Source organism: Streptopelia decaocto, assembly GCF_964273445.1.
Source record: "Streptopelia decaocto genome assembly, chromosome: 2".
Lineage (NCBI taxonomy): Eukaryota > Metazoa > Chordata > Aves > Columbiformes > Columbidae > Streptopelia > Streptopelia decaocto.
The window spans coordinates 34,584,234-34,612,232 of NC_138655.1; the positions used below are offsets into that span (position 1 = coordinate 34,584,234).

General features: G+C 39.7%; 1 long non-coding RNA gene across 1 annotated transcript; it reads right to left on the reverse strand.

Annotated features, from left to right (window-relative positions):
• Positions 1–300: 300 nt before the first annotated feature.
• On the reverse strand, positions 301–27,999 carry LOC309435941. Its single transcript, XR_014183248.1, has 3 exons — positions 27,931–27,999; positions 2,608–2,709; positions 301–1,444 (listed from the first exon to the last, which is right to left on the reverse strand). It is a non-coding gene; the product is annotated as an uncharacterized lncRNA (long non-coding RNA).

Here is a 27,999-nt window from a genome sequence, read left to right on the forward strand (position 1 = left end):
ATTTATATCCAATACTAAAACGCTTTGTACTGCTTTAAGGGGTTATAAATTCACTGCAGCCTAGCGGATACGTTAATGCAAAACTCCTGGCCTGCACATTTCACTTGATGTGAATTGCCTGTGATTTTCCACCCTAGACTTTTTGCCAGCAATATGTAAAAAAAATGCTTACAGAATGTATCCATGAGCAATAATAAAAGCTGCCTTCCTGGGAATATTCATACATCTAATAATAATTATCCACCAAAGTTTGGATCAGATATTCATTGTTCACATTATTTTATTATCCACAGAGCAGTGCTATTTCCAAGACTTGTACAACATCCAAAGTTGTGGTTGTAGGGAAGTGTAACAACACTATATCCAATTTTATTGCACTCCATCATATCAGGTTAACAACATACTAAGAGTTCTGTTATATTTTGTCTTGTTTGTTTACACTTTGGCTAAGATGAGATAAACCTATTATGAAACACAGAAGTCATCCTAAGGGTATTCCATTGTGTTCTGTGAAATTAATATTAATACTATAAAAAAAAATCCATTTCATCTTCACTTCCCTATTTATTATTTGCCTTCCTATCTTATCAAAATGACATTGGTGATTAAGATGCTTTCTAGGTGTGACAAGCACAGTCCCTTCCCACAAGAATTTGCACTTTTGGGACACTACAGACTGTGCCCTTCATACGCTTTGGTTTTCAGCAACTTGCGGGACTAAACATTGAACTATTACGTGCCATAACAAAATAGAAAAAGAAAATAAGAAAAAAAAAGTGCAGAGCCAAGACAGAGCAGTGTGTGCTATCTAAAGGAGCTGTATTTGCATCTCTAGAGTTGTAGAGTGGGTGCTGGCATACATCAGTGTGCATGTATTGAAAATACTATTTCTGTCATGAAGAGAAGAAGAGGCGATAGGGCTGGATGTTTGTTTGGAACCCATTGGTGTTGCATTATTTGATACGTGTGCAAACATGGTCTCTCCATGACCTAGGTAGTGCTTTCTTTTCACACAACCTCCATTCTTTATGTCTGTACAAAGGAGCCCCTTCATGGAGAACTTTCCAGATAGAGACACAATCACATTGCAGACCTGGCATGGAAGCAGAGGGGTGAAGTGGTAAATCTCAAATGTAGGCTGTGTAGGAACAATGAAAGGTGTGGGAAACAAAGATGGGTTGCATGTAGCCATTTTGATTGTGTTAAGACTCCCTCTTGTAGCAGGAGCTGGGGGAAACCTCCTGCTGCTCCAGCTCCTGCTGTGGTTAGACAGATGAGGATCAGAGTGCTGTTATTAAATCTTTGAGTCCACCACTTTCCCCTTCCTCCAAGAGCTGCTCAATGCTGCAGAATATAACGGCCTCTCTAGGTCCTCAGGGATGGCTTGCTCCCCATCAAAACCCCAGGAGCATCCATTCTGTACCACAGAGGCAGCTTTCATCTCCTGGAGAGGGAAAAATAATTAATCCAAGAAAACTGCAAGAGAAATTCAGGAAGCCAGAGCATCATTATTGATGTTATAGTTTCTTATGAAAGGCTGTAAGGGATCTTTAAGGTTTAAAATAAGCTTTCAGAACTTGGGTTTTATGTTCAAATAAAATAAAACAAAAATTAAATGAAAAAGGGATTTCCTTATGGACACAGCTTCTCCACACGGGAGCTTTGATCAAACACAGAGCCTTGAGAAAGTGTATTGTATTATGTACAACACTTCCAACAGGCCTCAAACTTCCCTTGGCAGCCCCTCATCCAGGTGCTTACCAAACCAAACACACCTTTATTTCATTCAATCCCACAGCCTCTCAGTTCATCATGTTAAGGGTACAAGCCCTTAAGAAATATATAAATCTATTCTGTAAGCGGTATGGAAACATGTCCAATGTGCTAGTTACCGTGTCTCATAGTAATATGTACAGAGAAAAGCTGTCATCCTGTGTAGGGTTAAAATAATACCGCCTTGTTTGCCAGGGAGATTTTTTGTTTGTTTTTCTGAAGGGGATCACAATTATTCAGGCTGCTGTAAACTGAGTCAAAATAGATTTCAGCAAAGAGTTACGTTTCATTGAATTATTTGTGATGGCTTTGATTAATCACAGATGTGCTAATCAGATCTTTTCAATTTCTTATTAACTACAGTACTTTTTTTTCAGGACTTGACTTTTTCTTCTTTGCTGGTGATAATGTAAACCTGGCCTGAAGGCTGGCTTCAGTCCAGCCTTGGCAGCTTACAGCCACTGCGCAAAGGAACAGGTAGCCTCTAGCTCTTTGTTTGTTTTAAAGTTTCTGTGATGATTGTGATCTGGCAGTAAGAAGACAGATCCAGGTCTCATTTTATACAACTGTTGCAACAGAAAAATTTTGTACAATCCCTTGAAGCCAGTGATGAAACAGGATGATGTTCCTCTGTCATTACACCCCTCCAAATACCAAAAAAGATCAGAATCTGTCCTGTGTGTTTAGGAAGAACTCCCCCTGAAAATTAATTAAGACCTAAGGTTTTAAAATGTCACCAAAATATATATATTTAAGAGATAAAAGGAAAAAATGACTTTGAGGTTACAGTCAACACTTAAGTTAATTTAAGTCAATTCTGTTTATTTTACTTACAGGCAGTGAGAGAGATCAGATTTCAACACATCGCACACCTGCATCTTCAGGGTTTGTTTGCTTTCCATCCCATGACTGCATTCAGTAGACAATAGTAACAGTCTGTAAAAGCACAATATTTTCTAAGCTAAAATGAATGAAAATCAACGTCTCCATTTCTAGAGTTTAAGTAAACATTAGAGACCATGGGGGAAATTTGGGATATTGCAAACAGCCCATAGTTATGCCCTCAGGTTGCACAGAAACCGCATTAGTTAATGCCGAGACATGATCAGTAAGTGCTGATGTTCACCATTGGGCTGCTGCTGCTGAAAGTCGAGTTGTCACCTTCAGGTTTGTGTATTCCTACTTTAACTTGCAATTAATGGAAGATTCAACATTTTTTTCAGGGCAAAAAACATGTAGGCAAATACTATTAGGTTTTTGTTTCTCTTTCCTCAAATTGCTTATGTAAGAGGCTTGACCTCCTGAAGTAAGTAAATGGACTTTGTTTTTATGAAGCTTTTGAATCTGCCCATTGATTGCACAATGGCTTTGAAACAGGAGGGCAGAGCACAAAAGTTCACGTGTGGACATCTCCACAACCATGTGTATGTGTGTGTGTGCGTGCAGGAGGCTCGAGGGGGAGCATGCAGAAATGTTCTTGGCTTTAAGAAAAGTTACATAAAGAATAATGAAGCTTGGGATAAAAACTGTAAGGTTTTCAATGCATCTTCTGACTATTTCTGAGTAATTGAGGTCTGTTGGGGGAAGACTTCCTTCTATTTATCTTTGCTTTTTAACTTGAGGTTAAGAACTTAATAAATCTCCCCAAGTAGTCCTCTTCACCGCATCTTGAGCAGTACCACTGAGGTTCTGCTGCATGCAACTTGCAACTACCACCCATTACAGCTGCTTAATAAAATTACCTGAGCGCTGTCTTTCTGCTTTTATTGTTTTCCCATAAATTAGTTGAGAAATGTAAAAAACAGCTAAAAATTAAAAGAGAAGTTGATGTACAGTAAGGAGCTCCCTAGGTATTGAAGAGAGTTTTCAGAAAGATACACAGGAAGCTTCCCCTGCTGGGATTTTTTTTTAAATTTCTTTAATCCAGGGATTTTATGAGTGTCTCCTTAGGAGGAAAAGGTTTGTTTTCTTGGCAGGGAGGGCAAGAGAGCAAGTCCTCTAACACCCATGAAGATCAGGGATCAGTAGGGAGGGCAAAGCAGCTCGAAACCTCCCCTGGCCTCCACATGAAAAGCTGCCTGACTCTGGACTCCTCTGATTGTTGGTATCATGGTTTTCCTCGGAGACATGCTGCCACCAGCCGCTAATGGCTTGGAATAGGAGCTGGTATTCTTGTCAATTGTCGGAGAGATATCATTGGCACTTCCCACTACTCCTGCTCTAAAATATTTTCTCCTCTCTCTACCTGTCTTTTTGCTTTGTGGAGCTGCTAAAGCATCTTTGAAGAGAGCACATGTTTGAGAGCAATCTTTCCCAAATCTCCTCCTGTGATGGGAATTCAGAGGTTTCCTTTTCCTCCGGCTATCATGTATTCATCAGTCCAAGACTATAAAGCCCAAAGAGAGAATAAAATTGCACAGAAGTGAACTTCAAAGGCAGAATTGTTAAATATTTTTTTTTTCCTCTACAAACTTGACACAACTTGTAAGGAAGGTATTTTAATTTCCCAAAATGGAGGACAAAGGAGACAAGACAAATGGTTGCAGTGGAAACATGCAGTTCGTTTTCTTACGTTTCAGTTTAAAAACAGACCAGAAAGGAAGCAGTTACTTTGGATGCAATAATTTCTCAATCTTCTCACCACAGGCAAAGAGTATTTAATTGTTCTGAAATTTGGCACAGGGTTTGGTTTGTTTGTTTCGAGAGAGTAGAGATGTTTAGATCTGAAGATTTTAGGCTCATTAGAAAGACAGAGCTGTGACTACCTTTGTCTGACTTTCTATAAACCTAAGATGTGTGAGAGACCAATGTTCTCTGTCTCTCTTTTCTTCTCTCTTTGATTCTGTTTGTCTAAGTTTCCTTATTTTATTTTTTGCAATTTCATGGCTGGAATTTAGCATTTCTTTTCCAGACAATTTTTCCTCTACCCAATAGCAAGCACACTTTTTCCCCCCCCTCTCACTTTGTGGTGATGAAACATCTTCTCCAACCTCAGACCTGGCTCCTTATTGCTAGGACCAGCTGTTGTTACCAAGAAAACTGGGGAGTTTCCAGGTGAGACGTGGCAGATTTCAGCATTGTGTTTTAGACACTGGATTGAGTAAAAGGTTTAGACCCTCGTATTTTGTTGAAGATGCTCAATATGGAAAGCTGAAGAGGACTGTTTATCTAAATGAATAATTTTAATATTCAAACGCAAGATTTCATTTTAGTCATCCCCACTTGAAAGCTCTGAGTTTTATGTTGGTAATAAAAAGAATCTGGTCCTTCTTTTAACCCTCTTCTTTAAGATTTTACCTGTGGCAGAAGAGAAAAATAAACATTCTGGACTTTTTCTCATTTATTCCACAGTTACTTAAATTTCCCATGTTGGAAGTTAGCTGAATGGCCATGTGGGAAGATAAAAACAAAAAGAACTAATAGCCTGGGTGATGGAGGATGCTAAAAATATTCAGACATGCACAGAAAGGCAACTGTTGTTGTTGCCTCTAAAACTGCTTGATTACCACTTGATTATTAGTCTTTTATTTTTATTGCTAGATTACCTGAATGTTTTAGTATCATCAATGATGGATGATATTTTTCTGAATCTCTTTTGCCTCTGCTATGTGGTGAAGCTCAACCACTCTGTACAAAGGTTATACCCAGTTAAAACAGCCTGTTAATTATTTATGAGACAGCAAGAAGACCAATGGGACTTTCACTTGTCCTTCTGGAGAAATAATGGGACCATTACAGTCTATTTAACACCATGAAAAACAATATCCACAGGTGACCTTTCAGAATCATAGCCAAGTTGGATTTATGGCCATCACGTAGTCTCATCAAGTAAGAATATCAAAGAGGGACTTAAAGTTAAATCAGCAGTTCAAATGGCAACAGCGTCCTGAGGTTTGATAATAGTAAAATCTCTTCATTTTCCTTTATTTTGTTCAAGTGAGTAAATGTCTCTCACAGAGCAGATCTGTTAGCTAGTGCTGGAGTTTTTTCAGTTCTGAGAGCCTATTGAATACTTTGGGTATGTGCTGTGATATGACATAACGATAATGGCTGAGATATTGCTGTGTCTGTTAAAATGGTCAAAATATCTGTACTTGTAGAAAAACTTTGGCACCCCATTCCTTCACTTGCACAGTCCCTGAAAACAGTGGTGGATGTTGAAAGACTGAAAGCTTTTTTAGTAGTGCTTAAGCCACTGGTATGTATTAAAACAAACAAACAAACAAACAAAAACCCTACACCCTTACCTCCCAGGGATGTGAATTAACTTAAAAATAAAATTACATAAAACCTTGTTTTTAATTAGCAACTAATTCAAAGCAAAATATATGGTTTGCCTGTCCTTTATGGTAGGAGATTATACTAAGGTAGATACAATTTCAATCCTGACCCCTAGGTGGGTTTGAAAAGAGGTATACATCTATCAGAATTGTGACTATAGGAAGAAATAATAACTTATTCTAAATGCTGTCACTAAACAAAACAACAGCACGTAGGACACATGCAGCTGTGAAACTGCAGATGGAATAACAAGGAAACAGAAGCTAACTGCATATCTTGAAACAGATGTGAAACAGAAGGGGCATGTTTCAAGCAGCTGATTAAAAAAAAGAAGTTTCATTGGACTAAATATAATTGATTGCTTATCTTTAAAAAATTACAATAATTGGTGACATACAGTTTCAAGAGGTAGGCTCAGTTGCTGTCTAAGTGACTGCACAACAGCATTGTTGCAATTTCTTCATGTGATAAAAAAGCAGGACCCACAAGTACCAGTGCCATGGGAACTGCCAGGGAAACCAAACCTGACATCCAAGGAAAACTGAGTACAGGCAGAAGGCACAAAGGTAACAAGATGTTTATTCATCTTTTGTCATGAACATCGCATTCATGTGCTTTTCTTGGCCTAAGGGCTAACATCTTCTGCGTTCTGTCTTGTCTGTCACTTCCTTCTCCACCAAGGCACTGATAACAATTTTCTCCTCCCTTACAGAAAGGGGATAGCAACGCAGAAGTTTTATTCATTATAAGACTCTGGTTATAAGAATTGTTTCTCCTTTGATATCAGAAGCCATTTCTTTATGTTGTCTCAGGCTTCAGATATGAGCAACACTGACCCTTTTGTGGAGCTCAACCCAGGCAGTCTCCTCCTCTGTGTTAAATAAGCCATCTGCCTACGCAGCTGCACAGCTCCAGCTGTCAACGCTGCTGCTTGCCCTCATGTTCCCAACCTGTCACCCTAACCCTCTCCTGCATCACCACCTACCCCTGCCTCCGACCAGTCCTTTTCAGCCCTTTAGAAAAGATATAAAACCTTAGCATGCGTCTTCTTAACAGTGTCAGAGCCTTGACTGGTTCCAGAAATTCCTGTTTGCACTGCCTAATGCCGTAATAGCCATGGGCATATTATCTGTAAATAATGACACAAAACTTCCAAAGCATGACTGCAGATTCAGCAGAAATTTTTGTGTCTCTATTTCATATTGAGTAGTTTCAAGACCCTCACACCTTCTGGAAGGAGGCATTTATTGAACTCCTAGTCAGAAGGCACTTCACAAGGAACGTTCTGAGGATAGAATTACCACATTTTGCTCCAGGGCTACAGAACCTGTATTCCTGTTTGCCCTTCACAGTTCAGAAGCTAGAACAACTGTATATCCTCCCATAACTCATTAGCAGTAAGGAAATTGTAGGATTAAGCATGGTATAATCTTCTCCTTCCTCTACTTAGTTTTAAAATCCTTGAACTTTTTTTTTTTTTTTTTTTTTTAATTCCCATGGTAAATGAAGTGGAGACTATGCACAAATCAAATATTAAATGCTCTAATAACCAAGATCATCTAATCCTGGGAACAATATTGGCCACTTTCCAATTCAACAGCCCATAATCTGTATATTTTTTCCAGTTCAATTTTAGGTTTCTGTTAAATTTAGTGTAGTCTGGTGGTCTTTTACAATTCAGTCTTTAAGTAGTCATCAGACATTTAAAAAAAAACCCACAAAAAACAACATGAAGCAAAAAGATGGCTCTTTGTGGGTTTTTTTTGGTCATGAGCAGTGTATTTGTGATTTGCTCTTGAAGTCCTCCCACATTCATCCTCTCCTTTCCACCCCCTTGAAGAATCTGATACACCATGTCAAAAGTAGAGCCAATGTTTGAGGAATAGAATGTCTGTCCAAATGGTTTCATCTGAGTTTTCACTTTGGGTCTGTAGAGTACCTGCTGACAGGGAGCAGATTCCTCGTTTCCTGCTGTTCAACATACAACTGGATCGTAAATGAAGCTCTTGACATTGCCTCTGTTACTAAAACCTGGCTGCATCCTCCCACCAAGTGATCTCTTCCTCAAGTCCTCATTTATCACTTTCATATTCCACTTTGAAAGAAACCAAACTTCCAGGGAGCAAAGTACCAGAAGGGAACCATTAGGAGAGGATGTTTAGGGAGCAAATTATCCACACAGACCATCAAGTCTTGTCTATTCGTTTTTATAGGTTCAATACAAACCTTGATCAAAGAGTGCTTCCTTCCTACTCCCAGCCCCCAAACTACAGCAAAAGCAATTTATAAGGAGAAACTGATTTTTGGAAGATTCTGCTTGTTTATTTTAAGAGGAGCACCACAACATACAAGTTCTTCAGAGGCCACTCTTCTTCAAGGCAAGTTTCTGCCTTTCTCATTCAAACCAAACACCAAAATAAAATACTGTGTATTTTTGATCTGCCAGAGTTTGCTTCTAAAGAGCAGAAGCAACCACCTTTTCTTCCTGACTAGCAGATACATCCTTTTGGTAATTGAATGCAGCTGTTCTCCTTTCTGCCCCTTCTTAAGCTTTTGGAGGAAATTCTACTTAGAGAGATGCCAATATCTTCAGCAGGCATCCAGAACATGAGGGAACACCAGCTGGAAAGACTGCCTTTGCAAAGGACAGGTACTACGTGACCTCATTCTTAAATCACTGCAGAGAACCTGTGTGTGATGTCACAGGAAAATATAATTTCACTTACCTGTATTTTAGAGTCTGAATAGGTGGCTGACTTTTCTTAAAAAGAAGGTCTTACACAAGTAAGATAGCCTTCTGTTGTCTTAGAAAGAGATGTCAAATCCTTTTGCCAGTGAGATAGTGCATATGAAAAAGAATCCTATGAGCATCTATAGACACCTTACTTGTCAGCATAGCTGCCTTCATAGAGATGTCCAGGGAGCAGAAGTAGGGCAGTTCTCAATGATAGACCCTTGTTCTTCATGGCCTCTCCCATACTGTCATGAAATTATTAATGCAGGTGAGCCACCAAATGCAGCCGTAAAAGGAAAGGACTAAAATGTAATTTAAAACTTAGTGGTCATTATTTGTGATGTCACCAGTACACACAATTTTATGTTTATTCCTTCACGTTTAGATGAGACTGTAACACGGACCTTGGGCTTTCATAAGTGAATATGTATTCCAGCATTGCAAATTTTGGGAGCACACTTTTCGAACAAAAGATAGATTTCTTATAAACACAAGTGAATATACTGTGACAGCTAATGGAAAGTGCAAAATTAATATCAGGAATTAAGTCTCAGGAGAGTTAATAATAACAATAGCAAGACTTCAATAAATTAATAGCTGTACTCAAATTGTGCAATTCTTCAGAGATATGCCAATGCAAGCATGAGTGACAAGGGCAGTGGAAGTGCTGTAACTTCTTAAAATGGATCTTAAATTAAGCAGATAGTTTAATTCTCTCAGGATCCATCAGATAATGCTCAAGGCATAAGCCCAGATCAAATCTCACTGCAGCAGCAGTATACAAAGGAGCAGAGAACAAGCAATCAAAAGCATGCTGACCATGCATTGAAGAGAAGGCACTCGAAAGCCCTATTTATCCTTGTTTCGGCCAGGAGTACAGTTCTCAGTGTATGGGTGATACAAAAATAGCTCTTGAGGATTGTGTCAAGCATCCATCCACAGGATTTTAAATGAAGTTGAGCTGATGTGCTAGAGATTAAATGCAGTGTAAATATGTCTGCAGTGCTCTGTGGAGGGAGATGCAGTGTTTCATGAGGCAGGAAAAAAAATGAATTACTCCCACAAAATGACACAACACCCAGTCCAGTGGACCAGGATGCCCAAAATTTTGTAACACTGAGGTAGGTCTGGCTTGGGCACATCTACGTTACATCATACAGGCATTCATTATACACATGCAACATGCATCTGTCATCCTAAAGAAAAATTCTTCCACAGGTAGTTACTGATAATTTGCCTGGCTTCAAATCAGTCAGGGTGTCTCACATCACTGCTGGCAGAATTTTGCCCCCTGAATCTGGAAGCAAGCTCTTCTGTAATTAGAAATCCAGGAAGAATTAGGGTAGCCTCTGAAGTATGAGGAGTTTTCACAGCAGTTGCCTTCACGCTTTTACGGACATCAGTAAGACTGCACAGCTCTAAGTGAGGATAGGTCACAGCTCCTGAATGCTTATTTACGGGAAGAGAGGGAGAATCTGTGAATATAACAGCAGTGCTTGGCCTCCACTAAAACAAATGTTCTTAATGGCTGATAACGATGCCAAATTGCAGAAGCCAGAATTTATTGCAGGGAAATAAAATTTTTTCCACTGTCTTTTTTTTTTCTTTATATTTTTTAACAACCTTTGAGAATCTTTTGGCTGCAGCAGCAAAACTGTCTCCAGGAAAAAAATATACTAATTCCTTCAGTTTACACTCTGGCATAAACTTTTTAAACCTTGACTGTCTTTATTACATTCTGAATTAAAGCATTTCTGCTGAATGTGGTGATTTATTTATAATTTTGTTGTTTCTGTTGGCATTTAATGCTCAGACATTTTTTTAAGTACTTAATATAAAATAAACTCACATGCAGATAACTTTGGAGCGGTGCAGTACTTTAAAACCCACATGTTTACAATAAAACAGTGAGAGCTTTGAAATTGAAGTTAAGCTCAGGATGAAACTAGGAAAAAAGTTAGAAAGGTTTCTATGCTTGTGAGTTTGATTCTGCCCAAGTTGGGCCAAAAGTCTTTTCTCATCAAAAATGACTTAAATCTGGACTTTTACCAGTAAGTCAGAGAAGATACTTCATGCATGCTCCTCTCGAGAAAAGCAAAATCAAGGCCTCTGTTCCCAGTTTTGGTTTGGGTAATGGAAAATACCAAAAGCTGAAGAAATTGAGCTGTGTGGATAAAAGACAGCCATCTCAGACTCAAGGTTTTCATCCATTCACTCAAAATGTTTTTGCTGTTTCTGTCCATGATTTCTGTATGGTCTGACTTTGTATCCTTTTGCAAGGGGTTTTTGTAAGTGAGGGGAGACTTTAAATAAAAGTCTTTCACTGGTTGCATTAAAAGTATGAAAGACGTGGTGTCATATCAACTATGAGGTGACACGGAGCAGCATTTTTCCTCCTTACATTTTTGGCAGATTTGTAGTGTATTTTGGTGGTGGGAAAATGACCAAAGAATGGTAACAAAAACATCATTCACTTGTAGCTATATCTTTTTGGAAAAAATATAAACTAAGGTAGTGTTCTCTGCAGAGTTTATCTTCTTGAATTATACCTTAATTCTGTTTTAGCAACTTGGTTTAAGAAAGGTAAGAAAAAGCCAGGTATCAGCTTTAAAGATGCCCCATATTTTTAAAGCTGTAATTGAATAACTAAGAAAAGTCATATTTAGTGTGAAATTCTCCTCATTTTTAGTTACCGTTGCCTGGTTCATCCAATTCAGAGCTCAGTGGCTGGAAGCTTGGCCTGTGTTTTCTGTTCTGGCCACTTGAGGGAATCAGTCTGTAGCTGTGGTCCATATTTTTTGTTTTTACACTAAAGAAGTAAGAAAAATTATATTTGTTGCAGAAAGTTTTCCAACTTTACTTCAGCATGAAAGACATCACAAAGCACTGGCTCAGAAATAAATTACTCCCTACACACTAAATATCCAGGAAGGAAAAAAAAATGTTGATAAATGAGAGTCTTGGGAGTTGCTAAGTGAGGTCCCTGCACACAATTTATGATCATGCACTCTTGGACTTCAGAATGATTAATACAGCTAATTCTCAGTAGAATAAGAGCTGTTTTAGCCCAGGAGAGAACTGTACGCTATTGTTTATAGAAGCAGATAACATCAAAGTGGCCCACTGCTTGTGTTAAGCAAATACAGAATTCTGGGTCAGTGCAAATTAATCCTAAAGGAGTACGAAAAAGTTCTTAATGACTGTTAGATCAGTGTGTTATCACTTTTCATACAACTGAAAATGGTAGAACTGTTAATGAGAATTACAAATGGCCTCGCTCACCGCAGCATGCTGGCAGTTGTCTATTAGCATGGTCACCATTAAGTCCTCTGACGATCTGTACATATAACATTTGTTAATGAAGTAAAGAAGATTTAGGCAATTTTCTGAGATATTTGAGCCATTTCAAAATGGTCTTTTGCAACAAACATGCGGAGTGTTTTACACTGCAATTAGCTGAGTGTACTGAGAGCCTTAAAACTCTTATATTCATCTAGTTTACAGAAATAAATAAATTGAATTTACACACAAAGTCACTGTGGGGGAAAAAAAAAAAAAAAAAAGTCTTGTTGATTGTGTCTGTTAAGCTGTGTTTTCTAGTCCAAAGACAAGGAAAACACACAGTTGAGCTTTGTTTAGAATGAATAGGTTGCGTTTTACAGACTGACAGTACCACAAAGTTAACTACAAATTGCATTAGAACACTATTTGGTTCCCTTAAAGTACAACTTAACAGCTAGACCACAAGAAGGTCTAGAAAATAAACTTCCTTTATTTGTTTTTAGGAGGTGGTTGGGGTTTTATTGGTAATGATTTGTGCACCCCAACACATTATAATTCTGTTCCAGTCCCTCTGATGTGATCTACGCACCATGTTATGGGACGGGACAGGGCTGTTGACAGGACAGGAGTGGGAATGGGCTGTAAGGGTATGGTGGCCTTGTAAGCTGCAGGCTCATTAGCTGTGCTGGTGGAACAGAAGGGCAAAAGTCCCCTCGATCCCTGTTGGCAGGTCCGTGCCTGTTTACAAGTCATCATACACACTCTGTGGGTTATTTAATTCTTCCAGTATAGACACTGTACAATTATTTGTCCATTAAATTTTGTTTGAAATCAATTGTCTTGTTTAACACGGGATCATTACACCAAGAAACTATTTTTGTAATTATTAGGTCCTTTGATATATTGTCCTCAGGTACAATTGCTGTCACTCAACAAAGTTCATATGTACATGTCACCCATTTCGCAGAATATTTGGACATGAAGGTAAACAATTTTCAGAATGCAGTAACAGCAAAAATAGGTTTCCTCCGTTACTTATAGCTTTCCTTTCTACTGATTCATGTTTGGGTGCATCTTTGCATCTGGAATCATTTGCTGATGTAAGCCAGAGATGTGAAATATCCCTCTGTGTGCACAGGGGGGAAATGCTTGTTCTGCATAGGACACCAGCTCTTCTTTTTCTCTGCTTTGGTACTCTTACATAGCAGAGTTCTTTGCTTGGGGGATGAAACAGGGTAGAGCTGTAGCAGCCTTGCTTTATTCTAGCATCATACTTCCTGAAGATCTCTGAGATGGTTTTGTACATATCTGGGTGGGGGTTAAGTCAAATCCCTACATATGTTGTCTGGAGTCAACTAGCCAATTCTTTAGCAACACACAGAGGGGATCCAGGCAGTTGCCAAAAAAACTATGGTTGGTGGGAAAAGCTACCAGCTTCCGAAATCAATATCCTCCCAAAGGAGAGTTTATTAAGAAGGGAAAATAATCCACACCCCCAAAATGAAAACACATCTTCTCTTCCTCTCTTTAGCCCTTGTCACTTAGGTGAGTTGCCTGATCAGGAGGGAGGTTACCTGGAGTTGCACAGGTAAAAATTGCACAGCCTGCGGTCTTTGTCCTAGGGCAAGTGTCATGCCCACTGCCCCATCATTGCTTAACCAAACCATTTGTATTTAATTTTTTTTAATCTTCTCACAGGAGTCTGTCCCTCCTGCCTTTTAATCAGGCTTGATGTTTCTCTCTGAACTCCCTCCAGTATGTCTGCATTTTTTGCTGGTATGTATCTGGAGCTAAACACAGTGTAATGAGTGCAGAACAGAGCTACAGTGTAATGGGCACACAGGGAAAAAAAAATAAAAAAAAAAAATCCACACACAAAAAAAACAATACTCCATTTTTGGACTGGGCCAACCACTGTCTAGCAATTTACAAAGTTTGTGTTTGAAAAGGCAGAATATGGTATTTTTCATATGCAGATAAACTCCTGAAGTCTTCCACCTTCTCTCTAAATCCTAGAAAAGAGAGGAGCAAAAGGAAATTACTGTGAGTGACTGCTTGTGTTTCAGCTCTGTCTGCCTCTGAAAAGACCATGCACACACTCATTAAAATGCTCTGCAGACTTTCTTGGTGCCTGGTTTGTCCAGTTCACCCTTTCTAGCACCATACAAGCAATATGCTGTGCAACTGGCCACTCTGACAGCTTTCATGAGGCCAAAGTTTATGGCAACTGTAAATCTATTAAGCCACAATTTGCAGTTAATAAAATTAAACAGCAAGTAGTTAAATGAAAGCTCAATCCTAAACTGGAGAACATTTTTCAGGAAAAGTCATTGAGCCTGCTGTTGCTACTGCTGCCTTCCTTTGAGAAATTCAATCGTGCTGATTGAGGAAACCTGGAGAGAGACGGCTATTCCTTCCTTCAGTTTGTAATTGCCCCGTAGACCATTTAATCATCTGTAGATGAAACAAAGCCTGTGCTGTGGAGTCCCGGAAGGGCAGGCGAGCGCTTATCAAACGCTTCCGACCCAGCGAGCAGAGCTGGGAGCTCATCCCGTCGCCTCCGAGCAGCCCCGCTATCAAAGCCAGGAGCTGAGAGCAGACTGGCTCTTCCTGCTGTCACTGCGCCGGCCTTCCTGCCTGCCTTGATTTCATTACAGTAAAGCCTGTGCAAGCCAATTTTTTAGGAGTGGGTTTAGAGCAGAGAATGAAGGTTTTCTGCTGGAGAAGGCAGGTGGGAACTGAAACACCCACCTGGACAAGAGCTGCTTGATGCCATCCTGACAAGAAGAGATAAGCACTGCGGGGCGAGAATTCACTGACTCCAGTAAAACATCTCTCTCTGTCAACTTTAAAATGTTGTTCTTTGTCCCTGTGGCTCTATCAGTGCTCCATATTGTGGCATTTCTGGGTGACCTAGTGGATGGCCTTGTTTCACAGATGAATAGTCTGGTCAGAAACCATATGCCCAGTTTCATTAATGAGAAATAAAATAAAAAGTCTGGCCAGGGGAGGTACTGAGAGCTTGAAAACCTGATCCATCATACTAATTGGTTTGGAATATTAGCCTTTAGTTGAGATTTTAAATCCATTTCCTCCTGAATATAGGCAATTTGCCTAACAGCTCAGGCACTATACGTAACCACGTAAAGCTTGACATGCTGCCCTCAACTCCTAGCTCATATTTTCTGGAATACGTCAAGAGAATGCGGCACTTAAAACAGAGTTACAGGAACTGGCTGCTCCTGGGAGGGCATCTCTGGGCATGTATCGTCCCCCGTTTTCTGAAACTTTTGTTGGGAAGAATTCTTATGAGGATTTTTAATTCACAAAAACTCTCAGTGCTGACTAGTGCATGCCAATTAAGTTCAGCCCATTGAATCAACAGTTTCCTGTTACCTGTTCCTTCAGGTAGAACAGCGGCTGATACCCCTGCCCTTTCCCAGGCTTCTGTGCAGGGACCTTTCCTGCCTGAAAACAGTGGGGACACCTGTTTCCTGAGCGCAGAAGGCCAGCACCTGAAATCCTAGGAATGGGCCCGCTATTGAGAAAAGGGTGCTTGATAAGGCAGCCACTGTGATAGGCAGCGGAAATTTGATGATGAAAGGAGATGCCTAATAGATTAATCTGGTGTGATTTGCCAAAACACAGGGTTTTCTGGAAGATTATCCACACTCGCAATAGGAAGCCCTTTGTTTTGTAAAAGTCCCCACTTATCATGGTATTCTTTATCTCAACAAGAAACATAATGGTTTACTTGTTTACATGCATGGCAGATATATTCAGAGCTGGGCTTAGGAACTGTGAACTCCTTTTCATTTGAAATGTTTCCAGCAGGCAGGTTATTAGCTGAGGGGGAGCAAGCAGTTGGACACACATAAAATTTAAATCTGCGTTGCTTAGATTGGCAAAAATGAGTGTTATTTCATCCACTGGGAAAATGTTTTACTTCCTGCTCAAATACTTTTGGAAGAAAATCACAAGCTCATTTGTATCCATCATATATGTATGTATATATTTTTTTAGAGTTAAGTGGTATGTCTACAGAAATGTATTTGTTACTATATACCGGTTATTTTCCACTAATATTAATTATTTTATTAGCTTGTCTTTACTTCTTCAATTTTACTTTGCTTACTATAAAAGGTGACTGATGACTTTACATTATTTATACTTAATGTGTGGCTGGCATCTAGCCCTTGATGTACCTTGGATGGAACTGCATTGGTTTCTGGAATTGATTTTTAAATACCTTACACATCCGGGACTGCAGAACTACCAAAGCACTGTGTTCTTGAACTCTGAAAATAAACAAAACCTACCATGTTAGAAAACAGCTTTATTGCAGCCCTTTTTAGCAATCTTATATCAACAAAGTTTTTCATAGAGTGCAATATTAAGTGTGCTGGATACACAATGTACAAAAGCATGTGCAGCAAGAACACACATTGTATTATAGGAGCTGGAGCACAGGAATTTGACAAAGTTTTTTTTCTGTGCTCCTCAGTGGTAGCATATAGGTTTTAAATTTACTGTAGAGGCAGCCAGTTTCCATATCATAATAAGTCTGAGGTGGGGGGGTCTCTTCAAAGAAGACTAAAAGAAAGGGCTGGCAAGCAAGCGAGCTGCTCGCCCTGATGCTGCAGGGTTAGTTCTGTGGACCTACCTCAGCAACCCGCTGCAGCCCACAACAGCGAGGTAGGAACAGAAATTAGAAAGAGGGGGGAAACAGGGCTGGAAATCTGATAAATCCATCAAAAAGAATAGATCTCCAAAGATTTGTCTGTCTAGACCAGTGGAAGGCTACAAACCGGAGTTAGTGGCTCATGCAAATGGATACAGTGTGATGAAAAATTACCATGGAGTAATGCTTGGCATAGAGAGAGGATTTTATTTTACTTGTAGGATATATTTTATGGTTTATGAAGAGATTGGAAATCTACTTTCTGTTTTCTTCTTCCATATTCATAGTTTACATTGCTTATTTTACAATGTGTTCAGACACACGTTGTACTTTTTTCTGTCTGCTCCAAACCTTCCTGTAGTTCAAACTGCACTTAAAGCCAAGTTCTGCAATTTAGCATAGTCAGTGCACAGCTGAATCTGAGGAGTGTGGGGAAGACCTTTAGAATTTTCTTGGAATTAGTGCAAAATCATCACAATCTTTTCAAAATGTCTTATTCATGCTTTCAGTGTCCATACAGTGTCCATAAAACCCTAAGGTAGAATCAGCAAGCAGAATCAAATATGATCCTCCCAAAATTAAAACAATAGAGATGATGATGATGGTGATAACAATAATATAATGCTTTCTAATGTCATTTCCTCTTGTCAAATTTTTTATCAGTTTCACAAAAGTGTCTGAATAAAGTCACGTGGTAGAAAATAACTGCATCTTTTGGCCACAATCAATGGGACTACCTTCAGAGGAAAGACCTTAGCAAAGCAAGAGTGACAGCTATATTCTCTTAACTGTAGCAGTAGAGGCAAAAAATAATTTCTTAATGTATTTCTTGGCACTTAGTTCTTTCTTCACATTTATTGAAACAATTGCACTTCCAGTACTTCCTATATTTTTAATTTAGGCTGGTGATTAAAACATTCTAACAAAGATGAGATGATTAAACATTTTAGCCATTTAAGGCACATTGCTTCCACTACAATAATGAAAACATTTCTCACTAGGGTAAGTGTGGTCAGCCTTATGTTTCATACTACTGTTTCTCATTCCCTTCTCTTGAATGTGTTTGTATAGGCTTATAAAAGGCTTCTTGATTTTTTTTGAGGGAGTGCAGAGGGGTATTGAGTTTTTTAGAATTGGTTTGTTTGTTAGCTTGGTGGGGGGATTTTAGCAAATGCATCACACCTGCTTGTTTGTTGTTAGAAGCTTATGGCTACATCACCAGACACTAAAAATAGGATATTTCCTTTTTTATAGATACTAAAATATTATGTCTGACTAGAACTTTGGCCTAAAAAAAGTACTTTCTGGGTTAGACAGGGTTCTACATGCACACTCATATATGACTTGTGGCATTGTAACCCAGCCGCAGGGATAAAATTTACCTGGTGATGTTAGCATATTTTCACTAGAAGCTGACTTCTAAAAATAACTTTTGTTTTTATTGTTGTCATTTTAATGTCAGAAGCAAAAGTGTCTATCCACATTCCAAGCCTTCTGGAGGAATATATGCCTCCCTGAATGAAGGAATTGCAATGCCAAACTAAAAAAGTTCTGATGGACCATGAAGGACATAGCCTTTATGATGGGCCATGCTACAGCACAGCATGCTCCGGAGGAGTCTACAGCAGTGTTTTAGATCAGACCAGAAGTGCATTTCTGAACAAATCTCCTAGTTGTTCCCATTCACTATGCTTTGATTCACAGCATGGAGTGGTCTAAAGGCACATTCAATAAACAATTTTCGGACGAAATCAAGCCAGATGTGCTCGAGGACTGCACCTAGTATACTCCAACCACTAACAAGTAGCGAACAGGTCCCAAAACCAGGCACAAACCAGCCCAAATAAAATCCCTTCGGACATGTGCCTTATCCTCGACACCAGCAGATTTGTTCCACTGATCTGCTCATACCACTCTGTACTACCTGCTACTGTATGTGTAGCGTCTGTGACCAGCACTAATTTTGCCATGTGGAAGGAACTTTATGTGAATAAAAACACAGTGGTGGATTTCAGAGCAGATTATGATCTCCTGGTGCAAACAGACGTGTTGTGTGCTGAACGGGTGGTTTGCTGAGAAGCAGGGCTTCAGCTGAAGCAAAGCGTCTCGGTAGATGGACAGAGGAAGCCCTGATGCTTCCACACAGGATTGTTTGCTGCACGCTGCTACTTCCCATCAAATCTGTCACTTGGCATTACAATAGACATCTGTGAGCACAAATGATCAAAAGAAAAGTGTCTGTTTAAAAGCAGTGCCCTGTGTTCTTGTGAAAGTCCATCACAGAAAAATATCTCTTAAAAATTAATGGAAAGACTACTGGAAAAAAATTACATGTATAATGATAAAATACCAGTTGATAGCACATCTCTGGAGGGTGACACAGACCCTTCAGCATTTCTGATTTGCCATTAGAGCAGGACAAGACAGACCTTTGTGCCTGGAAGCTCCTAGGTTGCTTTTTTGCTTTGTTGCTCCAGTTTGATCTGGTAAAAGATACCAGCTCTCCTTACAAGCCTTGACTCGGTTGTAAACTTAGATCATTCAAACTACAACAACAACAGGACAAACTCTGCATAGCACACATGTAATTTGCAGGGTCAGCGTGAAACTGATCCTGGTTCTTGGATGAAGAGAGAGCTATATATGTTGTGTCACATCCACAGAGCTGCCAGCACCTGCTAAGAACCTTCAACCCAAGCTGAAGCCAAAGTGAGCTGAGGTCAGGCTTCAGGCATGCCAGGATGGATGAAGTCATTGTGTTCAGCGACCCTGGCTAAATGTAGTGGCAATGTATGCATATTGCAAAACCTCACTCCTCTGTCCATCCTCTGTTACAGTTGTCCTTGGTCCTACTTTATGGAGGATATGCAGGAAAGGTAGCCTTTGGCTGTATGGAACAGCTACAAAATTGATTTCTACATTGTTAGGTCAGATGCATACTTTTTCTGAATTGCCACGATTTAGCCCCTCAGATCTTCAAGGCTCTCCAGAAGATGTTAAATACTTCTTAAATTCATCTTTGAAACAAATATGTGAAGTATATGTTATAATATATACTCAATTCTACTGATCTCCCTAATGGGAAGACAAACATTGTAGACAAACATCTTTACTGGACAGAAGGAGGACTTTGGCATGCCAGCTCTCCACCGCTGGATTTGAGGCAACAGAACATTTATTGTTTTAGATCTCTGAGACTTTTTAAAAGAAAATCTTGGATTTTTGGCAGCTGAAGATAAGAGCTTTCAATTCAGACAAAAGAATTGTTGTTTCTGGTACTCATCCAAAGAATTAACTATAACATAAAAAGTAATATTCTTCTGTCTGTACCTTAATGCCAATGAAGTGTATGCTCTAGTTTTGTCCTTCTCATCTTTATTTGTGGATAGATTTGTCATCTTTTGCTTCTTTGGTCATCTTCACTGCATCACACAAGGACGTGGTGTGTGACCTCCCTTTGCGGTCTTATTTGGCTGTACACATCCAGGAATTGATATTGTAGCAAAAGGTCACCAGACCTATAAATTAGTATGATCTTTGTGCAGAAACTCATACTCTTTCCCATTAGAGGGACAGCTTCCATTATCTAGTTCGGTGTCCAGCATACCACAGAAGCAAATGCAGCTGTTTAATTTTGGAGCCAGTAGACAGTTCCCATCATCAGTAGCAAAATGACAACTGTTTGGTTCATGCTATCTGCTTGTCCTCTCTACATGTCTCTCCTCTTTCCTATCCTTGACCTATCCATCCTGTCTATGGCTCATCACTACTCATGAAACTGGATGGAACTATTTTCAGTTATTCTCTGGAGAGGAGTCACCTTCCTTGCGAGACTCTTCACTTGTAATCAAATCACCGATGGACTAAGAAATCCCTCCATCTCTTCTCTATCCTTCTGCACAATGGATCCTTCTGCAGAAGGATCTCAGTTGTCTTCTTCCAGTTCAAACAAAGCCCGTTCAGGAGGAATGAGCATTCCTGTTGCCATCCTTCTCTCCCACACAAATGAGGATCATTTATAGCAATTTACAATAATACAGCTTTGGAAAATATATATTGGAGGAGAAAGTGTTTTTTTAAGAACGATGTGGAATTTTTGACATAAAACTAAGAAAAGCATGGGCAATTTTTAGTGGTAAAATATTTAAATCCCTGCATATTTGACAGATTATTCCACATGAATGATAACGATTTGTTGTAAATGTCACCATAGCAGCTACATATAAATATATACAGTCTAGACTGACTGCAAAAAAAAACAAGGTTTATCTTTATTACCTGTTACACCACCAAGAACAGAAACATCCCCTTTGTATTCTTGAGAAAGGAGACCCCAGGTTTGCCTTTTTTTTTTTTTTTTCATTTAAATAGTGAGAAAACTGCAATGCAAGCTAGCCAGAAAATGTTGGCAATTGCATGTTGGATAGACTTGAGGGGTGAAATCTGAGAATCCCTGAGACAAAAAAGAAGGATGTTGTCAGGAACAGAAACTTATACTCAGTAGCCACCATCCTAGAGATTGTAAAAAAGCCATAAAAATTGAATAGGTTGCCAAAGGACAAGTTGGAAAAGGAGAAAAGGAACAATGAAGAAAACCTTAAGAAGACACGGAAAGGCAGAGGAAGAGGAGAGGCAGAGAAAGGAGCAGAGGAAGGGAAGCACCAAATGGCTCCAGAAGCATTAGGAAATCAGAGCTGGAAATAATTCTGTTGTCCAAAGGAGGCAGTGACAACAGAAGAGAAGGTGGCAATTGCCTCAGTGAAAGCACTGCAGGAAAGCTGGTGCAGATGAAGACAAGTGAAAGGGCAGCCCCTGGGTCAGGAAGTGAAGAGGAGGTGGGAAATGACAGAGCCTGTGAGGGAACCTCTTTGTCCCTCTGCACTGGTCATCCCCACCTCTGCCCCTCTGGCAGGGGCTGGCTGGGGAAGTGATGGCAGACTGCATGTCTGTTAATGTAACTGAGGATACTAATTATGTTCCTTCACCGACAAATCACATTTCTTTAGGCCCATCCTGAGGGGAAAAGAAACCTTCTCTTATATTGTGGCTCTCATGCTGAGAGCAGGGGCTGACCAAGCTCTTCCTCCACTTAGACTATTCACACCATCTATCTGAAGGCATTTAAAGGTAGTGCCTAAGTGGGGAGTCGGGTCTCTCCACAGTCAGCAGAACAATTTTATTTAAATATGTTGTGTACATCAGTCGCTTGTAAATTTGAAAATCCTTAAAATACATGTGCAAAATAATAGGAAGAACTGTAAAGCTAAAGCATGCACTCTGCAGTGAAGAACGTGAACAGAAGTTTAATGTGTTGTCCCTTAGAAGGAGCTGATGTTGTGTGTGTCGGTGTGGAAATACCATAGATCCTGTTTCAATTAAATGACTTCATTGAAAGAGCCATAGCATGAAAATCAAATGCTACTATTTATTGAAAGTGATAAATTATCCAAGGATTATAGTTCATAAACACGAGACTTGATGTCTAGGAAAAATGTAATAACTGCCTTAGGTATATTTAAAAAACAAGCTGTTCCATGAGTAGCTAACAGAGCCAGTTCCTCTTTGTGTTTGTGTCTTATATCCTCTTTACGTTACTGCAGTATTAACCCTATTCATCTCTCACGTCCCTACTTGATAATCCCTTTTCGCAAGAGAGAGCACAGCCTGAAGCCCGCCTGGAGCTATAGGTTTACTGGTGAGCTGGCCGATAATGTGGCCAAGAGCATCCATCGTGCATCTGTCCATTGCCAGGCAGAAGCAAAGCTGGATTTGCCAAATGGGGGCCAAGTTACCTGGAAGAACAAATATGTTTTTTTCTCTTCCATACAGCCACAAATTTTCATGGCAGTTATTGGAATTTAACGATGTTTCAGAGTTCTCCTCCTCTCTCAAATGTGGTTGAAATTGGCCTGAATTTTTGTGGGGACAGGAGGGGGTGGGGGAAGAGAGAGTGAGAGAGAAAACAGAGCTAAAAATAACAATGTTTGGATTTTTCTAGGCCATTTATCTTGGAATATTAGAAAATGTAATGTGCAACTTTATACCCTTTTTTTTCCCACTAAAAACATGGAGTAACAGACATAAATTGACTATTTTTATTTTGATCCAGTAATACACTTTCACAAACATTGGCAGATGAATTTTCTTCAAGTCAGGATACATACATATTGAGTTCTGTATTTTTCATCTCCCAAAAGGCTGGACAATACAGTAGGGAGTTATTTGGCCAGTGGGGAGGAAGAGCACTTTCCACTGTGTAGACTGTTATGGAGATGAGCTCACAGCTGTGTGAGGAGCACATCGAAACACCCATGTCTGTTTACATCAGCTGAGGATCTATCACTTATCTGTAGCAGTATGTTTCCCAAGACAGCTTAACAGATTTGGACTTGGTTATACGGTTATTTTAAGAACTCTACAATGGCTAAGAGAAATCTTGCTGTCTTCAGTAGCCTTGTGTAATTCATACTCTAGGTCCCACAACTACTACTGATAGTATGTATTCACAAACTAAAGGGAATGTTTTTAATAGTCTGTGCCATTCTGTTCACACTACTCATCATCAATAAAGTTATTTATAATTTTTGGAAGTTAAAACCTTTCTTTAGAGCAACCAGGCTGAAAGACTGGTCCACAGGCACAACCAACCATATCAGTGGGGTGGAATGAAATTCCAAGTCCTACACACTTAATGCCAACACCAAGATAAAGTAGGTCCAGGACAGCCTCCACCGCTTTTGGCATTCTGATGCCATAAATAAATACCGATTATTATTTTTGAGAATATTATCCTCCCTCAAGTTCATATTTTCCAACACTGGTTTCAATTTGGCTTACTGCATCTTAATTACAAATCTCTCCTCTCTTTTCTGTGCCTATCGCTATGGCATCCAATTAAATGCTACAGACGTGCAGGACACTGGATCAGCATATGGCAGATGAGATGCAGATGCATCTAATGAACGCTTTACTGCTATGTGTGTTGTAATTTATAGTTTTCATCAAGTGTCACTCAAAGGAAATAGATTTACACACATACACATTTATCTCTGTCTTTTCTCTTACCCTCACACATTTATTTCTTTACTTTCTTTTTCTATCTCAATATATGTCTGCTGTTCTGTTGTTACAATTTGTTAAAGAACAGCAGCATTTTACATGTTTAGATGTCTACAGTGAAAAAGCAAAAGAAAATGGATCAGTGTGAACATTCATTTTGCAGAGAAATGTAACGGGCAGTGGCCAATGCAAAGTCAGCAAAGAAGCCGAAACTTCCAAATTTCGCTGTCTCCAGTGTACATCAACCTAATGTTTATTCCATCAGGAAAAACATGGATAAATTAGAAATCTAATTACACTGACTTCCAGGAGTGATTTTTACTTGCTGTCACTCCAAAGTGAGCAATACAAAATTTCAGAATATAATCTTAGTGCCTACAGTACCTGGTTGGTTCTCATCATTTAAAATTAATGGCAGTGCATCTGTCCACGGTCCAGATCTCAAAATACCAGACTTTACTGTTTTGTTTCCACAAGAATGTTGGGGGATACATTGATGGGGCTGAGAGTTCTGTTCAAAACAGTTTTTTACATATGTGGATTGTTTCACACTGAAAAAAATTGAAGGATCACGTGCATGGTGAATGAACAACTTTATTTATGGGCAAATAACTGTTTTGTATGTTCTTAATTTATTACATGTACAGACACTTTCTGAATTTATCATATGGGCTATTGTACTCTAAATACACTTTACAGACATCTACTAACACAATAATCAGTTGTGTTTACATTACAATCAGACTTGACTCATGCCTGTAAAGTCATCCCATTTTATGTATTTACACACAGAGTTTCTCCCTGCCCTTTCCCCAACAGACATAAAATCTCAGAAATCATTCATAAATTCAAAAAGTCAAATCCACAAATGTTGTAAAATGTCAGGTTTAAGGCTGCTTCTTCAACTAGAAGAATAACTGGTAGTGGGGATTAGGAGGTTGTGATCTGTGCACTGACCCTGGAGGAAGAGCTGGGGTACTCGATGCATTTTAGCACAAGAAATAGGAGAGAAAATGGAATGCTGAACCTCAGCCATCCCAAGTCTGTGGGCCAGGCAAGGAAAACTGGGATTTTAAGAAATTATGAAAGAGAGCAAGCCTCTACTGCCATTATGTTTTTCATATGCAGTGAGTTAAAATCACTTCAGACAAATATAACACTTGGATTTGCAGCTTCAGGAGCTGAAGTTCAGCTACCTGTGTTCTAAATGTCAATCAGCTGGGTTTCAACAAGTGGAAATTATTACTTGCTCTGTATGAACAGGTTTGTTCTTGCAAGTCTTTCAAAGAAGGAATTTTTGAACTGGAATTTTTCATGAAATTTGAATGAGATAGCATTGGAATGCAAAAAGGGAACAAAGAGGGAAAAAATGAAAAAAAAAAACCAACACACACACACAAAAAACACAAACAAAAAAACCCCAACCAACCAACCAAACCAAACCAAACCAAACCAAAAACTTCAGGTACATACAGCATCCAAAACACTCAAATTCTGTGTCCTTAGTGCTGTCACAGTACTTGTGTGGCTGATGTGGAGGAATTAATATTTTTATTATACAGCTCTACAGCAGCGTTATTTAGTGACTTGGAAACAGTGGAAAACATGTCACCCCCTCAAACTCTCCCCAGTCTATCTGGAAGGTCAAGTGGCTTAATCCATAGTACAGCAGTGTACCAAAGTACCATTTGAAGCATTAATGGCCCCTCTGGTTTGACAGAAAGCACTAGGAACAGGCAAAGATCACAGGAGTTCACAGGAACATGAATTCACTGAAAATCACACAGAAGTTGAATTTAATTGGAAATCACAACGTTATCTTGTCAGGTATAATAGTGACTCACCAAGCTAAAAATCTAAATGCAACAGTACGGTCAGGAAAACCATCACCAAAACTTCACAAGCAGATATCTGGCATGGAAGTGCTAAAACAGACACTTTGCCAAATACTTGTGGACAAGGACAAATGTTGTTGTTTTCATTCAAGTTCGTAAAATTAAAAAAAAAAAAAAAATCATTCCAGGATCCATTATTTACAGCTGTATTTTTTCTGTAAACTTTTCCTGTATGAAAGGTAGCGTGCATGTTGTTTATCACAATTTTAAATCAGTGAAGTTAGGATTTTCTTCCATTCTGAAGTGAACCTGGTGCATCAGAAAGACTTCAGATGAAAAGTAAGCATAAAGTGTTTAAAAACACAAACATCACAAAATTACAATTCATTTATGCACAAAGCCCTCATAAAAGCATTGTAGTTTTGTGATGAATATATTTCACATTAAAAAAAAATCTTGCAGCAGCTTATCTTTTTTCTGTGTTCTTTAAATGTTGCGATTTCAAATTTCAAAATGCTTTCCGATGTCAATGACAATCTTAATAGAGTCCAATTAGTTCCACAAGGCACTTTCTGATGCACAAGCCCCTGGCTTGATTGCAGTGAATGGTGGGTATTTCCTGTGTTTAAGTCCACATATGGATTGAGTAAGGCAGTGGCAGAGAGACTACTGTTTTCCTTCACTACATCTTCATTTCTTTTTCACAGGCTAAGCCTTTTTTGTTTTTCCTGGCTCTGTTGTCAAAACATTGACCAGAGTTTTGGCTCATGGCATCAGAATACGAGGCCAAAACAATCCTCTGGAAACCAGTGTGGCAAAATGTATTTTAAATCTATACATTCACCATTCAGCCATGGGAGTAACCACGGCCACTGCCCCACTCTGTGGTTTAGAAACAACATGGGTTTGCCCCCAGAATGGTTTGATTTATTTGACAAGCTTTTTCAAGCTGGGTATGTCAACATTTAAGCTGTTCTGAGGCTTGGCGTCCTACGTCACATGTACGGCAAGTATTAAAACACACTCTAATCATTTTCTGTCTCTATTAAACTAGACAAGGTGAATGCATTGTGCATTCTTCAGGATTTCTTTCAAAACCTGCCAGTCTCTCTGAAGACAGGCTACAGTGATTCTTTTTATTTTTCCCTCAAAAACATTAAATTGGAACCTTTTAAATATTATCGTTGTTACATCCTTTTTGGAAAATACATCTTTACAATAAACACGTAGGGTTATTTCCAGTTCCTGACATACAGAAGTCCAATGCAAAACACTAAAAGATGCCACATTTTTAAGGGATTCTTCTGAAAATGTAGCATAATGCTCAAGTACACTGTGACTTATTTTCCTGTGTTGTCAGGTTCCTGTAGGGATTCTCTTTCCTCAGGGGCAACTGGGAATACAAACGAAATCCCAGCTGTAAAACTGAAATCAGGACAAGACCAATTTTGCACACTTAATCGGGAAAATTAAAGTATAGAGATGGTGTGTGGTAGATTAAATAATCTATCCAAACAGAATCTAATAGTTTAAGTACTAGGATGTCATTCCTCTGAACCAGAATTCCAGTATGATTTACTTCCAACGCGTTTCATTTGATTTTTTGCATTGGGTACCACAACACTGAGCCAGGCCTCTGTCAGTGTAGGTTGCATGGACATGATCTATATAACAGCCACCTACAGAAACAGCTGCACAGGCACGCAACAGTATGCCTGAATTCGGGGTGAGTGGTGGTTCTACCTTGAACCACTTATAAATGATCCATGTGACATTTGAACCAAATTTAAATATCCCACCTGGATTTGCTCCCAAACTGCACAGTGGGACCCAAAGACCAGGCCAGAAAGTGCCTTTCATTGTTAAATAAAACATAAACTTCTCAGCCAAACCTGCTTCATTGTGCGTGACGCAGAAAGCTTTATGGGGCGGGGCCGGCGGGTGGGGGGGGTGAAGAAACCATTATGTGACTATAGAGACACATTTTACGGTTCCTCTTTTATCTCCCCGACCCCAGGGGTCTCCTACCCCATTCCACCCGGGCCTGGGGCGGGGGGGCGGAGTGAGAGGGAGCGCTGCGAAGCGTCCCCGCCCCTCATTGAAGGAAAAGCAAGAGCAGTCAGCGAGGGTGGGCACCCCGCTGCAGGGGCCGCTGCGGGTGGAGGTCCCACCGCCCCTGGAGGCCCCCGCGGCCCCGGCCCCCCCGGCACCTCCGGCCTCCGGAGCGGCGGCTTGGCGGGGGGCCCGGCCCCGCTCCCCTTCCCGCCCCGCCCGGGGATACTCACCTTGACACGCAGCCTCTCGCCTCCTCGCCGACGCTTTTTCCTTCTTCAGCGTATTCCTGTCGACCTTCG